This window comes from Grammomys surdaster, unplaced genomic scaffold (genome assembly GCF_004785775.1).
Source record: "Grammomys surdaster isolate TR1022 unplaced genomic scaffold, NIH_TR_1.0 124640, whole genome shotgun sequence".
NCBI classification, from domain to species: Eukaryota; Metazoa; Chordata; class Mammalia; order Rodentia; family Muridae; genus Grammomys; species Grammomys surdaster.
The window spans coordinates 16,075-28,273 of NW_021619609.1; the positions used below are offsets into that span (position 1 = coordinate 16,075).

The 12,199-nt window shown below is 43.5% G+C and overlaps 1 long non-coding RNA gene across 2 annotated transcripts; it reads right to left on the bottom strand.

The window, feature by feature from the left end:
- Positions 1–2,119: 2,119 nt before the first annotated feature.
- LOC114636609 lies at positions 2,120–10,794 on the bottom strand. Of its 2 annotated transcripts, none has more exons than XR_003713649.1 (3): positions 10,700–10,794; positions 7,037–7,171; positions 2,120–2,231 (listed from the first exon to the last, which is right to left on the bottom strand). It is a non-coding gene; the product is annotated as an uncharacterized LOC114636609 (long non-coding RNA). The 2 variants fall into 2 exon arrangements; XR_003713650.1 differs by lacking the exon at positions 2,120–2,231 and adding an exon at positions 6,286–6,660.
- Positions 10,795–12,199: the final 1,405 nt, after the last annotated feature.

The window sequence follows — 12,199 nt, forward strand, 5'->3', positions numbered from 1 at the left end:
AAGGAGGCCTGGTGAGCTCACAGCTTTGGAGTCTCAGTGCCTAAACAGCAAGGGGCTAATTCTTGTGATGTTCCTTCGGCTGTATCATCATTATAGATGGCACCACATCCAGAGCTTATGTGACAGGGAGCAATATGGCACCATAAAGTAGGACACCAAAGGTGGTTCAGAGGTCGGGTTCACTTTTAAAACAAATAATTCCTGTTAGAGATCAGGAAGTATCATTTCAGTTCCTTCTGCACATGTCCCCAATAGTTAAAGACCCTCCGCTAGACCCCACATCTTAATATTAGCACCTTTAGGGTCAAACTCAAGAACTCTGGGGAACAAGGTAAAACCCAAACACAACCCTAGCTTACTCTGTTTGTCACTCTAGCTGTTTTTCAGTCTGGTTCTCTCACGATGCAGCCCTGACAGACCAGGAACTCATAGTTCTGTCTGCTTCTGCCTCCTGAGTACTGGCATTAAAGGTGTGCACAGCCACACCAGGCTAGATTAATTATAATACCTGACCCAATGTAAGTGTAGTGTAAGTAGCTGTTAGAGTGACAACAAAGTGTGCACGTGTGTGTGTGTGTTGTACACATTTTGTTTCTCTGTTTCAGGCAGGGTCTCGCTATGTGGTGTAGGTGTGCTTCAACCTCACAACCCACTTCCAAGTGCATGCATTACAGGTATCTATCACTGTGTTTGGCCAAAATAGTTGCCATCCAGGATTAGCTGACTCAATGCATGTCGTGGACATGGAAACTTGATTGTATTTGTAGTACCTCTTGTCTTTTAGTGAACCAGCTATTCAGGGATGAGTTCTTTACACTCTTCAGACGTCCGAGCAGAATGCAGTGAGCATCTGATGCTGATGTAAGGGCCTCAGTACTCAACCTCATGTTAGCTCTTCCTGTCTGCCTCCACAAGCTTTCTTTTCTCTGTTATGCTCTTGCTGGTACTTTCTAAAAAATTAGAGGGATAGAGAGATGGCTCCATAGTTTGGAACACTGGCTGCTTTTCCAGAGGACCCAGGACTTATTCCTAAAGCCCACATCATCATCTGTAATTTCACTTCCAGAAGGATCCAATGAGTTCCAGAGGAATCCAATGTTCTTTTCTGGTCTCCAAGGACACCAGTCATGTCCAGATGTACAGGCAGAGAAAGCAACTGTGTGCAAGGAATAAAATATTAATATTATGGATTATTTATTTAGCATTCATGGGTGAGTGTGATATGGGTGAACATGTGGAAGTCTGAGGACATTTTGTAAAAACATGTTCTCTCCTTTTTAATTTAATTTTCATAGATTTTATTATAAAAAACATGGATAAAAGAAATCACACATAGAAATGAATGAACCAGATTCAAAGTCTAGATATCTCAATGAACTTCTATATAATGAGGGTAGTGCTTCATATTGGATTTTTTATTTGTTTGTTTGTTTGTTTGCTTGCTTGTTTTTTGAGACAGATTTTTTGTTTTGTTTTTTTGTTGTTGTTGCTGTTGTTGTTGTTGGTGGTGGTGGTGGTGGTGTGTGTGTGTGTGTGTGTGTGTATGTGTGTGTGTATGTGTAACCCTGGTTGTTCTGGAAAGTGCTCTGTAGACCAGGCTGGCCTCGAACTCAGAGAATTGTCTGCCCTTGCCTCCCCATTGCTGGAAGTAAAGGCATATGGCACCACTGCCCAGCTCTCTTCACACTGGATTTTATACTTACCCAGAACCCTAAATTAAAAAATTATGACAGAATTAGAAACAGAACAGAACAAACAAACAAACAAAAACCCAACTAGAACAAAACTACTTCCTTTTTCCTTCTACCACGTGGATCTCGGAAACTGTGTTGTTAGGCTTAGTAGCAAACAGTCTGAATCACTGAGATGTCCCCTTGGCCCTAGTAATATTTCTTAAACTACTTATACCAAACATGTGTCAAAATGTCTGACTCCAAGGGAATAGAAAACACACTTAAAACCACGGTTTTAAGGATTATTTAATGACCATCCAAGAGAATTCAGCTCAGCTTTCTCTTCTTCATGTCATACACATGCCACCGTCATGACTTCTAAGCATCACTATCTCCCAAGAAGTCCTACTTCCAAATAGTACCAAGGTATGAAGTTGAGGACTATGTGGCTCCAATACATGAACTTGCGGAGACACAGTTGAAACATTGCCCACACTGACATCTCTGGCAGCTCAGCATCTGTGCAGTCACCTGCACTGGTCTCCCTAGAGATGGAAACTGAAGAAATAGTGAACCTCTGAGTAGTCATTTCAGCTTGCTTTGTGCTCAACAGCAAGAACAAGGTCTCAATGCATGTGCCTACAGAGTTCTTTCTCTGTTCTGGTATCTAATGTTTTCAAATGTGGGTTATCCTAAAAAAATAGTTAAAGGTCAGCCTGTTCTTTTTCCCCATCTCTTCATTTTAGTTGAAAGAACAAAAATGTAAATCTTTTGCTGGAATAGGTACTCCAAGTTTTAAATAGTTGCCTTTAGTCCTTAAAGGAGAGAGGATGTTTACTCCCTTCCACATCTCCCTCCACGAAGCACTCAAATGAGAGGATTCTACTTTCCTGTTTTGGGTAGTTAATTTTAGGGTTACAACAATTTACGCCTGGGTATGTGTGTTAGCCAACCAAGTCGAATCTGGGATTCCAGAAAAAGCCTGTCCATGGCACAGAGACCATCCATAGCTTCTTTTCTATTTGATAACTTGTGTGTGGCTGTGGAAATCCAGCCCATGCTAAAACCTGCTGACGACTTTTTAGGGTTATCTTTCTTTGCTTGCTTTCCTTTAGATATCTGGACTCAGTACACTCTCCCGTAGGCTCACCAGGTCATGAGGATCCTGTTTTCATCCCGAGGACAATGCCTTTTTGCTCAGTGCTTATCAGTTTTTGTGCTTATCAGTTTCTATGTTCTCCCTTTTGACCCCAAGTCCTCTGTGGGTAAAAGGTCAAAGTCTTGAAATGGAATTCAATAAAACACCCAGGAGGGTGCTTGCTGCTTTCCTCTGCCTCTGATAGCCCCTATATGATCTAGACTTTAGCCAGCTTTAGATTTATCTAGGTCATGAAGCTAACCAGTCTTCCTTGTTTTCTGAATTACAAGTGTGTGCTTTCTCAAGGCTCCTGATATCTTTTGGCTCTCTTGAGTAATTTGAAATTCAGTGGCTGGTTACTGCTTGATCAATAATCCGGGGAACCAGCATCAGGTATCTGCAGTGCTGGTGGCTAACACTAGCAATAGTCCGTGCTACCTCACTTTGTGTTCAGGAAAGCTATGCAGTATGATCTCAGTTCTGGGTGGTACAGCTGAAGATCTGTGAAGTTCAGTTGGACCAAGTCCAGGAAACTTGAATCTGAGTTGAGGCTCTTAAAGTCCAGTTTTTAAAGTTTGTATACAAGACATTGCAAGATTGGCTACCTTTCTACATGCAACATATGGAAGTAGAATATAACACCGAATTCAACTTCAGGCTGTGTCATACTTAGGCCTATGATAAGGCAAGGCTCCTAACCTTTTGGAAACCCAGTGTCTGTCCTACCAGGTAAGATTCAGTTATGTCTAAGGCCATGTTGAAGCCAACTCTTTCATATGCCCTGATCCTAAGTGAAGGGAAAAGGGAATGATTGAGTTCACTAGTTCTTGGCCCAAGGGAAGACTAATTCAAGGAGGTAATAACATTAGGCTTCCCAGAACCCTTAGAGGTTTAGCCTGACTCTGTCCACCTTCATATGTGGATGACTGGTATGTGGGGCATGAGTTAGTCCAGGCTATTGTGTTTTGGGTCTAGCTATCAGAGTATGAGCAATCTCAACCTTTGTACTAGTTTCTTCCTGTCTTTCTTCCTTCCTTCCTTCCTTCCTTCCTTCCTTCCTTCCTTCCTTCCTTCTTTCCTTTCTTCTATCTATCTATCTATCTATCTATCTATCTATCATCTATCTATCTTTCTTTCTTATCTTTTTCCTATTTTTTGTTTTGAACTCATTGCAAATCCACTCCAACTCCTCTCTCTCTCTCTCTCTCTCTCTCTCTCTCTCTCTCTCTCTCCTCCCTCTCTCTCTTACAACACTTGGCCTTGACCTGAGGTCTCCAATGCTTGTTCTACTCACATGATATTCTCTGTCGTTTGATGTAGAATATAGTGGTGGAGAAAGCAAAGGATGGGTCCCTGAATTCCACCCAAGAGGATTTCTCTCCTGGCTAGTGTAAGCAGATCCTTCTATAGTTTTAGCATCTCAAATACCTATGTTACAGAGAACTTATTCTTCTCAGGAATCTTGGCTTTGACACATGACTTTCCTAGCATAGTGTACAGGACTTGTATACATCAAAGTTTTCTGGATTCATCTATATAGCCCTTTGCTCCCTGCTGACCCAGTTGAACTTTTACCTCAAGCCAGTGCTCCATATCTGTCTAGTGCTGTGCCCAGATGACAGTAAAGGCTGCTGCTTATTGTATAGCCATCAGTCTTGCATAACCAATCAAGTAAAGTTTAAGCATTTTCAGATTTATTTATTTATTTATTTATTTAATTGTGTATGAGTGCTCTGCCTGAGGGTGTGTAAGTTCGTAGAGCAGGGGTACCTGGTTATCTGGGGAAGGTCAGAAGAGGCTGCTGGATTTCATGAAACTGGAGTGGTGGATAGCTGAATGCTGCCATGTTGGTGCAGGGAACCAAACCCCAATCTTCCTGCAAGAGCCAGTGCTGATAGCTGCTGAGGTATCTCTCCAATCTGAGTCAGGCTTTTCAGTAAGAGCCTGAAGTGGACTGTCTAACTTGATTACCTCTTTAGTAGGCTATTAGTTGGCGGCTACCAATCCATTTGCTACTGAGAAAGTCATTGCTCAGAGAATTTAGGTCAGCTGCCCAAGGTTAATCATCTGGTAAAAGGCAGATTCAGTGTTTTTCGCTCAGTTTTCCGGCCACCATTCCAAAGCTGTTTAGCATAACCATGCTTTATTAGCTAGGAATTAAAACGCATGTTTCCATCAGAGTCACTGTACGGATGGGGTTTGCTAACAGACTATTTGCTCTAAGTAACCTGGAAGATGTGTTTCTGGGCTCCTAATTCTAAGTGGGCTCTTTTGCCAGGCATCTCATATGTGCTTCAGCTTGGTAGGGAACAACTCAATAAATTAAGCCATAATGTTCAGACTTTGTTCTCTGCCAGCCTAGTGTGTGCATTGTATTTCCTTTCCTCTGTGGTCCCAGCAGAGATAGTCTTCGGATTCCACCATTTTCTCTTTTACAGTTTGCATATGGAATTATAGCCTATTGAAGTGCCTCTGTGACACTCTCTTCTCTGGCCTATCTTTCCTTCTAAGACAGTGTTGCTCACACAGGCTAGGTGAATTCAATCCTCCTGCCTCCGTCTCCCATGCATTTAAATTCTATCCCCTTTTCCTCATTAGGAAAGTACAAAGAACCAATTTGTCTACCCTAGAGGTTCAAAGGCTGCTTTGTCTGCACTCTTCTATGTAGCACAACATGATTGCCTGCTAACTTCTCTCTCCCCTTTAACAAGAGGTTTCTTGTTTGGCGTAATTAGCTCTAAGTGAGCATCTAACTGGTAAGGTTTCAGGATTTCCTCCTTTCTTTGTTACTTTCAATATCTTAGGCCAGAAGCTCAGGTCTCTTAATTTTTAAATGCTATGGAAAAGTATCGGCTTGTTAGTTACTTTACTGTGCTAGTTATTAGCCTAGATTGACGTGTCGACTGAAGTTGTTTTTCCTGGTTTGTGAGCCCTTGGAAGACTGAGATGCATGTTTATCAATTTCCTGTTTTCATCCCAGGGCCAGAATGTGATCTGAGGGTGGAACTTCCTCCTCTGAGGTCCAGGATAGAGGAGGGGTGACTCTCTAGAGGAAGCAAAATCTTATGCCAAACTCAGAAACTCAGGGAGTTGCTTTATCCTGTCTCCCTGGGATGTGTCTCCCCCCCACACACACACACACACACCCCGTGTGTGTGTGTGTGTGTGTGTGTGTGTGTGTGTGTGTGTGTGTGTGTGATTTTAAATGTAAGATCTTTAATACATGGGAACCTGGGGGAAGAGGGAGCTGGTAGGCCAGAGCTAGTGCCAGGATGTACTGTGGAAATCAGGGTTGGGGGTTGGAGAGCCTGTGGGCCAGACCCAGTGAAGGCATGCAGAGGTGGCCTGAGCCAGCACACTGGCCTACCAGACATATCACCTTATGCCTGGTGAGAGGCTTTTATTTTAACTTTGTAAAAAGTTACTAACTCCAGATTAGCTGATAGTTCTAATGAATGGATGATTCTACTTTTCTAAGTCATTTCTGATATTACATATTTATTTTGCCATAAGAGGGGAAAGGGTGTAAACATAAGCCAAGACATATTTAATCCCACGACATCGCTGATACCCAACTCATGCTAATACATGTGACCTGCAGGAACTTGGTCAAGTCTCTGATATTAAGTTTCTTCCAACGCAAGAGTGAGAGAGAACAACTGCTCTGTCTCTGTTATAAAGGTGTGGTGAGGGTTGACATGGTTTCATTCACACTTTTCAGTGGTTATCAAGAGTCTGTTCTGTGTCTCCTGTGCTGTAGACAGTGAGGCTTCTCAGTGGGCAAGACCAACAAGGACTCTGTCACCAAGACACTAACATCGCCATGTGTTTTCTCAGCTATAGCCTTCCCTGGAAGTCCAATAGGGAAAACAAACACAAAGGATGGAAACAGGGGCTAAAGTTCTGCTTGTTTATCCCAGCTCAACTTCCCAGTGGACTTTGGAAGATCTGCTTGAAGCTAGAATCCAGAGCTACCCTCACACACATGATGGACATAAGCTGAGAACCCGAGTCACTCCCAAGTTTGCAAGTTCTCTTTGTGCTAGCTGCTGTTGGTGCTGCACAGGCAGCCATTCCTGGCTGGGGCAGCTGTGGTAAGGGATGGACTCCAGCTCTAATAAAAGGTGGTATTGGAGACTTTTCTTTCCTTGACTTAAGGTGGAACAGCTCAGAGTGACCTTAGAGTCAGCCTGAGGCTGGGCTTTGGCTGGACTCTTATGGTTACCTGTCTGCTCTGCGTGCGTCTCCTACTGTCGTGACTCCATACAAGTGTCGCCAGTGGCCGTTCCTTTGACCATTCCTTTACACAGGAATCCTTATCTCAGAAGATAGCACATCTGTCTTATCATTTGTTCCTCATCTGGATAATGAAAAAAACAAACAACAAACAAACCATAGGATAAGCATACAGATATGTTAGCAACTTCATGAACGTTCTTTCTTAAAATCAATCCCAGTTTTTTAAGGTCCCAGGCAAATAAGAACCCTGATCTTGTGGTGAGGAGACATGGGGTTGGGAACAGAGTTCATCTTTTTGGGCTCTGATCATGCGTTTCCATCTTTCACTGAAGTTCAGGTGACTCGGTGAGCTGTGAGCAGATGTACTGTCCGAGTTCTCTCTGAACTGGCCCCTTCTCAGTATGTAATGTGGACCCTTTACCCACTTTTCAAAAGACTGATTAAGATTCCAGTAGATGAATTACTGTATAAACTATCATTGCTTTTTGTTTTGTTTTTTAAATTCGCTTGGATACTTGAAATGTTTGCCTTTAGTCATATTTTAGTTCCAGAGCCAAGACAGAAATATGTAAAGCAGAACAATTTGTTTTTCATAAATTATTGATTTTAAAGTGATTTTTAACAAACACTGCAACTAAATGGGGTTTTGTCTGAAACAAACGTGTATATTGCAGGAACAAAATATGGTGGTGCTTTACAGTATCTGCTCCGTCAGCTCTGTGGTTAGGGGAGACTTTCCATAGAAACAGGGCGGTTTTGAGAAGAGAATTCAGCACAAGTCGGAAATCTTCTTGAAAAAGAGGAGAATGTTAAGTAAGCAGCAAATAACAAAGAATGATGAAGAGGCCAGAGGAGGAAGGCTTTGTGCTCGGCCTGAAGGGGAAGACAGGGCACAGTCTCTAGTCAGAGGGGAAAGAGAGCTGTTTGGTGGTCCTGGTGGCCTTTAGCAAAGGAATGTGGCCATGCCAGGCATAGCCTCAAGTCAGGCAGCACCAAGATAGATCTCTCTCCCCTCTTCTCTTTCAACCTCCCGCTTGTGCCCTGCATAAGCCAAACTAACTAGGAGCTCAAAGTAAAAACACCTTTTCGGATACAGGCCTGGGGAAGGGCTGAGAGGATGGGGTATAAGGAGACATGGTGGGTATTCTGCAAGGTGCTGGCAGATTCAAATGAGCTAGTCACAGACCTTCAACAGAGTCAGCAAGTTGGCTTCTAGTCAGGAAATACTTTAGTGATGAACATCAAACAGCAGTTCAGAAACAGGCAAGAAACAAAATCCTTACACATAATGTGGCTTTTATGTTCTAGGAGACTAGGGACCCCAAATGTAAGGATTTGTAATGTCGTCGTTGCTATTTCCTGTGATGGGGTTCAGTCAGGGAAATGCAGACAACTCTGGCCCTAAAGTTATTCAGTAACCTGGTCTCCTTGTGGCATAAAATATCAGTAGAGTTAAAGAAGAGTATCTAGTATATAACAGCAACATAGAGATCCCCACAGCGCACACACACACACACACACACACACACACACACACACACTTCCACCCTGCCCCATGAGCCACATGAAACATAGAGTCCTGTCAACTCAAATGCTGAAAAACAACTGGCGATAGCACAAAAGGGGTGACCCACAGGTGATCCGTCAAACCCAGTAGCACATAGCATCTGGTAGTGGAGTTGTGAAACCTAAGCCCCAGACCTGTGTGTTTGGCAACTGAGTAGACATCACATAATTGTGTATGTGTGTTCACATATACGTGTATGGTTTCGAAGGTTGGAAACAGGGCTGGGGCTGTAGCTCAGTGAAAGAGCCCTTGGCTGGCATGCATGAGGTCCTAGTTTTTAATCTCTATGGCCAAACCCAAAGCCACTGAAACAAAAGTTGAGTAAGGAGGGAGGGTTATGTGGGCCCACCTTCACAGGATCTTATTCAGTTCTCATCACAGTGAATCTTTATTATGGTTTGTGGGCATGGGGCATCCAGGTGAGAATGATAGAGCTCCTGTCCCCTTAGCACTGGGAACACTTCTGTACCCAGAAACCCCTGTTCTCTGTAGGCCGAACACTCTGTCAGAGCCCTGGCCTTGAAGAGCTCAGGCTTGGTCTATAAGAAGTTTCATCCTAAATTTTGTAACTCAGTCTCAACTTGAAACTCCATATGAAGAGTGAAGAATTGACGTAAATTCTTAGCCAAAGAAGAGAAAGTGTGAAAAGAATAGGGTTTTTGCAAAACAAGAATTTTGACTTTCAAAAATGCCTGATAAAAGGGGCTTTTCAAAAAAGATCACCTGACAGCAAGACTGTATACGTAGCTCAATGGTAGAGCATTTGCCTAGTATTTGTGAGTCCCTGGGCTTAATTCCAGCATGAAAAAGAACTGGACCCAAATCAAAAATTCTTTAAGCGTCCAAGGCTCTGACGTGTGTTCTCTAAAAATTAGAAGGAATTATTATCCCACCAAGGAAGAAAGAATGGTTAACTAGCTTTCTCTGAGCAATCAGTTCTTCCAAGGAAGAGGCCTGTCTGAACCTGAAAGAGGGGCCAGTTCATACTCTGGCAAGAGCCTTCCCTGGGAATGAGGGAGGGCTTACAGGATGCTGGCTTCCTCTGCAGAGCAAAACAGAGATGGTGCTCCCAAGTTTTTAAAAAGGGCAAGTAAGACAAAAGGATTCATTAGGCATGGTGGGACGTACCTGAATTCAAGGTCAGTCTGTCCTTTAAAAAAAAAAGTGTCAAAGGGATCAGGAAGTGGTGCAATGAACAGGCTGTTCCCATTCTGCCTTTGTTTTCAGAAGCTTCTGTGTTTCTGGTAGAAAATGGTGCCTTTCAAGTGTGTGTTGTAAACAGTGCCCCACTGGGAGAGGGAGATCCCACTTTAGAGGCTGCAAACAACAGATCAGTTAAACAAGTGTGTCCAGCTGGTCTCTTGAGGACCCAGGGACATGATAAGTGACAGCACAGAGGTCAAGGGTCAGTCAGTGAACTTCCTAGCTTTTATTTCTGGCAGCAGCGCTTTAGCAGTGCTAAAGAGATCTCTGAACTCAGGGGACTATTTCAAAGCCCAGCTGCAGTCTCTCTTCCTGTCTTCTTAGCCAGTAACTGGAGTCAGCAGGTTGATGCCTTAAACTTTGCTGACTGTACAGATTGTGGAAACGACACTTTAAAAAAAAATGGCGTTTTTCTTTTTATGTTTGAAGTTTTTTTTTTTTAAACTAAGTCTTGCATTTATTTTATTTTTTCCTCCTCATGTTTATTAGTTCTTTGAAACCTTCTCATAATATCTTTTTTATCATATTCACCTCCCCTGACTCCTCCCAGAGCCACCCCCTTCCCTATCCACCCATCTTTGTGTCATTTTTTATTTCAATAAAAAAATTATTGGTGGTTTAAAGTATACGTTTTATCAATGGGAAATTTGGATAGAAGAAAGCATTTGGACTCAGCGCTGAAACATAGCTTCCTTTTGGGTTCGCTTATGAATTAACACATTTAGCTACTGAGAATTGAGAAAGAGCCAAAAGGAGACTTGGCTGGGCCTGCCAGAGAGGGAGGAAGGCAAGAAGCCACTGCCCTGAGGCACAGGCAGGTGGGAGAAAAGCAAGATAGGACAGACACAGCAGGCAGAGAGTCAGGGGCTTCCTGCTCACCACTCTCTTCACAATGTATCCCTCCCATTACACCAGTGAGCAGGTCTTCTTCCTGACTGCAGAAGTCTCTTCAATCTCCACAGACAGTTATGTTCAACACAACTAAGTAACCTGTGTTGCTTCATACCTTGGGAGTCTGCCCGGGACTAGTTTATTTCAGGTATATTTAAGCACAGCATGTCTGGCGAAGACTTACTCTGGTGATATTAACTCAATCTTGTGTGCATGATAAAGAACATATAAATCTGTTTAAGGAACAGGAAGCTAAATAAAGACTCTTCGTAAAATAAGTGTGCTGCTTTCTGTATAGATAGATTCTGTAGACTGGCTGAGAGGAGCAAGGGTCTGTGGGAGAGTCTGGTGTGATCTCTGGCCATACAGACAGCACAAAGGTCACCAGAATGCACATGCATCCACTCCCAGCCTTCTGGATGGAAAACGGGTACAGCATTCCTTTCCTTGATGGAATAATACTATAAGCTAACATTCCAGGTTCCCCTAGTACTTATTGATATATTTCTCTGCAGCCAGTGAAATGAACCAACTGAAGCCAGATTAGATTATATTAAAGGCAGGTTTATTAGAAGCTGCTCTCAGGTGGGTGAGTTCACTGGCCCCAAGGATTGAGGCCAGAGGAGTCACCATGGGGAAAGTGGAGGGGGGGAGAGAGAAGGAGAGAAAGGGAGAGAGAAGGAGGAGGAGAAAGAGAGAGGGAGAAGGAGAAGAGGGGAGGGAGGGAAGGAGGGAGAGAGAGAGAGCAAGAGAGAGTGAGGGATAGATAGAGAGAGAGAGCACGAGGGGGGAGAGAGGGAGGGGGGGGGGAGATTGAGAACAAAGTGTCTGGATTATATAGGAAGAGGCTCTAGGGGAAGGGGAGCCCAGCCTCTGGGCTGGAAAGTTCCTTATTGGCTTGGCAGGGTTGAGGGCAAGTGTGACAGGTAGGGACTGAGGGATGCTGGGAGGACCAGGTCTGCTTTGGCATGTTAAATATGCACCTCAGTCTCTCTCGTCTCTGAAAGCAAACACTTGTCTGTGACCACAAGGACCCCTTCACCACATACTTCCTGTTTCCTCTCTGTGGTTGGCACACACACCACTATTGAATGTTTCCCTTGGTTGCCTGCTCCATCAACTACTGATCTTATGTTTTTCCTCTCCTGATTTTAAATTTGTTGACTGGGGTCCTGTGAATAAGATTGGCAAATGATTGACAAGCTTAAAAAAAAAAGCACAGGTATTAGCATGTACACTGTGTATTCATGGGGGTAGGGATGGGGGTGGTGAGGTAGGGGTGGTGACTCTGAGGGATAGTTATAGCCTGAACTCATACAGAATCTCTGGAGAAAACAATGGGCTTGTAGAGAACTGAGAGAACAAAGGGAAGGAAGGATAGTGAGCTTCCAGCATGACGCAGGCTGCAGGAAGAAATCCTATGTGGGTGACCAATGGAGACAGAGACCGGTTAGCTGGGTCAGTCACGAATATTCTTCTGTCCCTTTT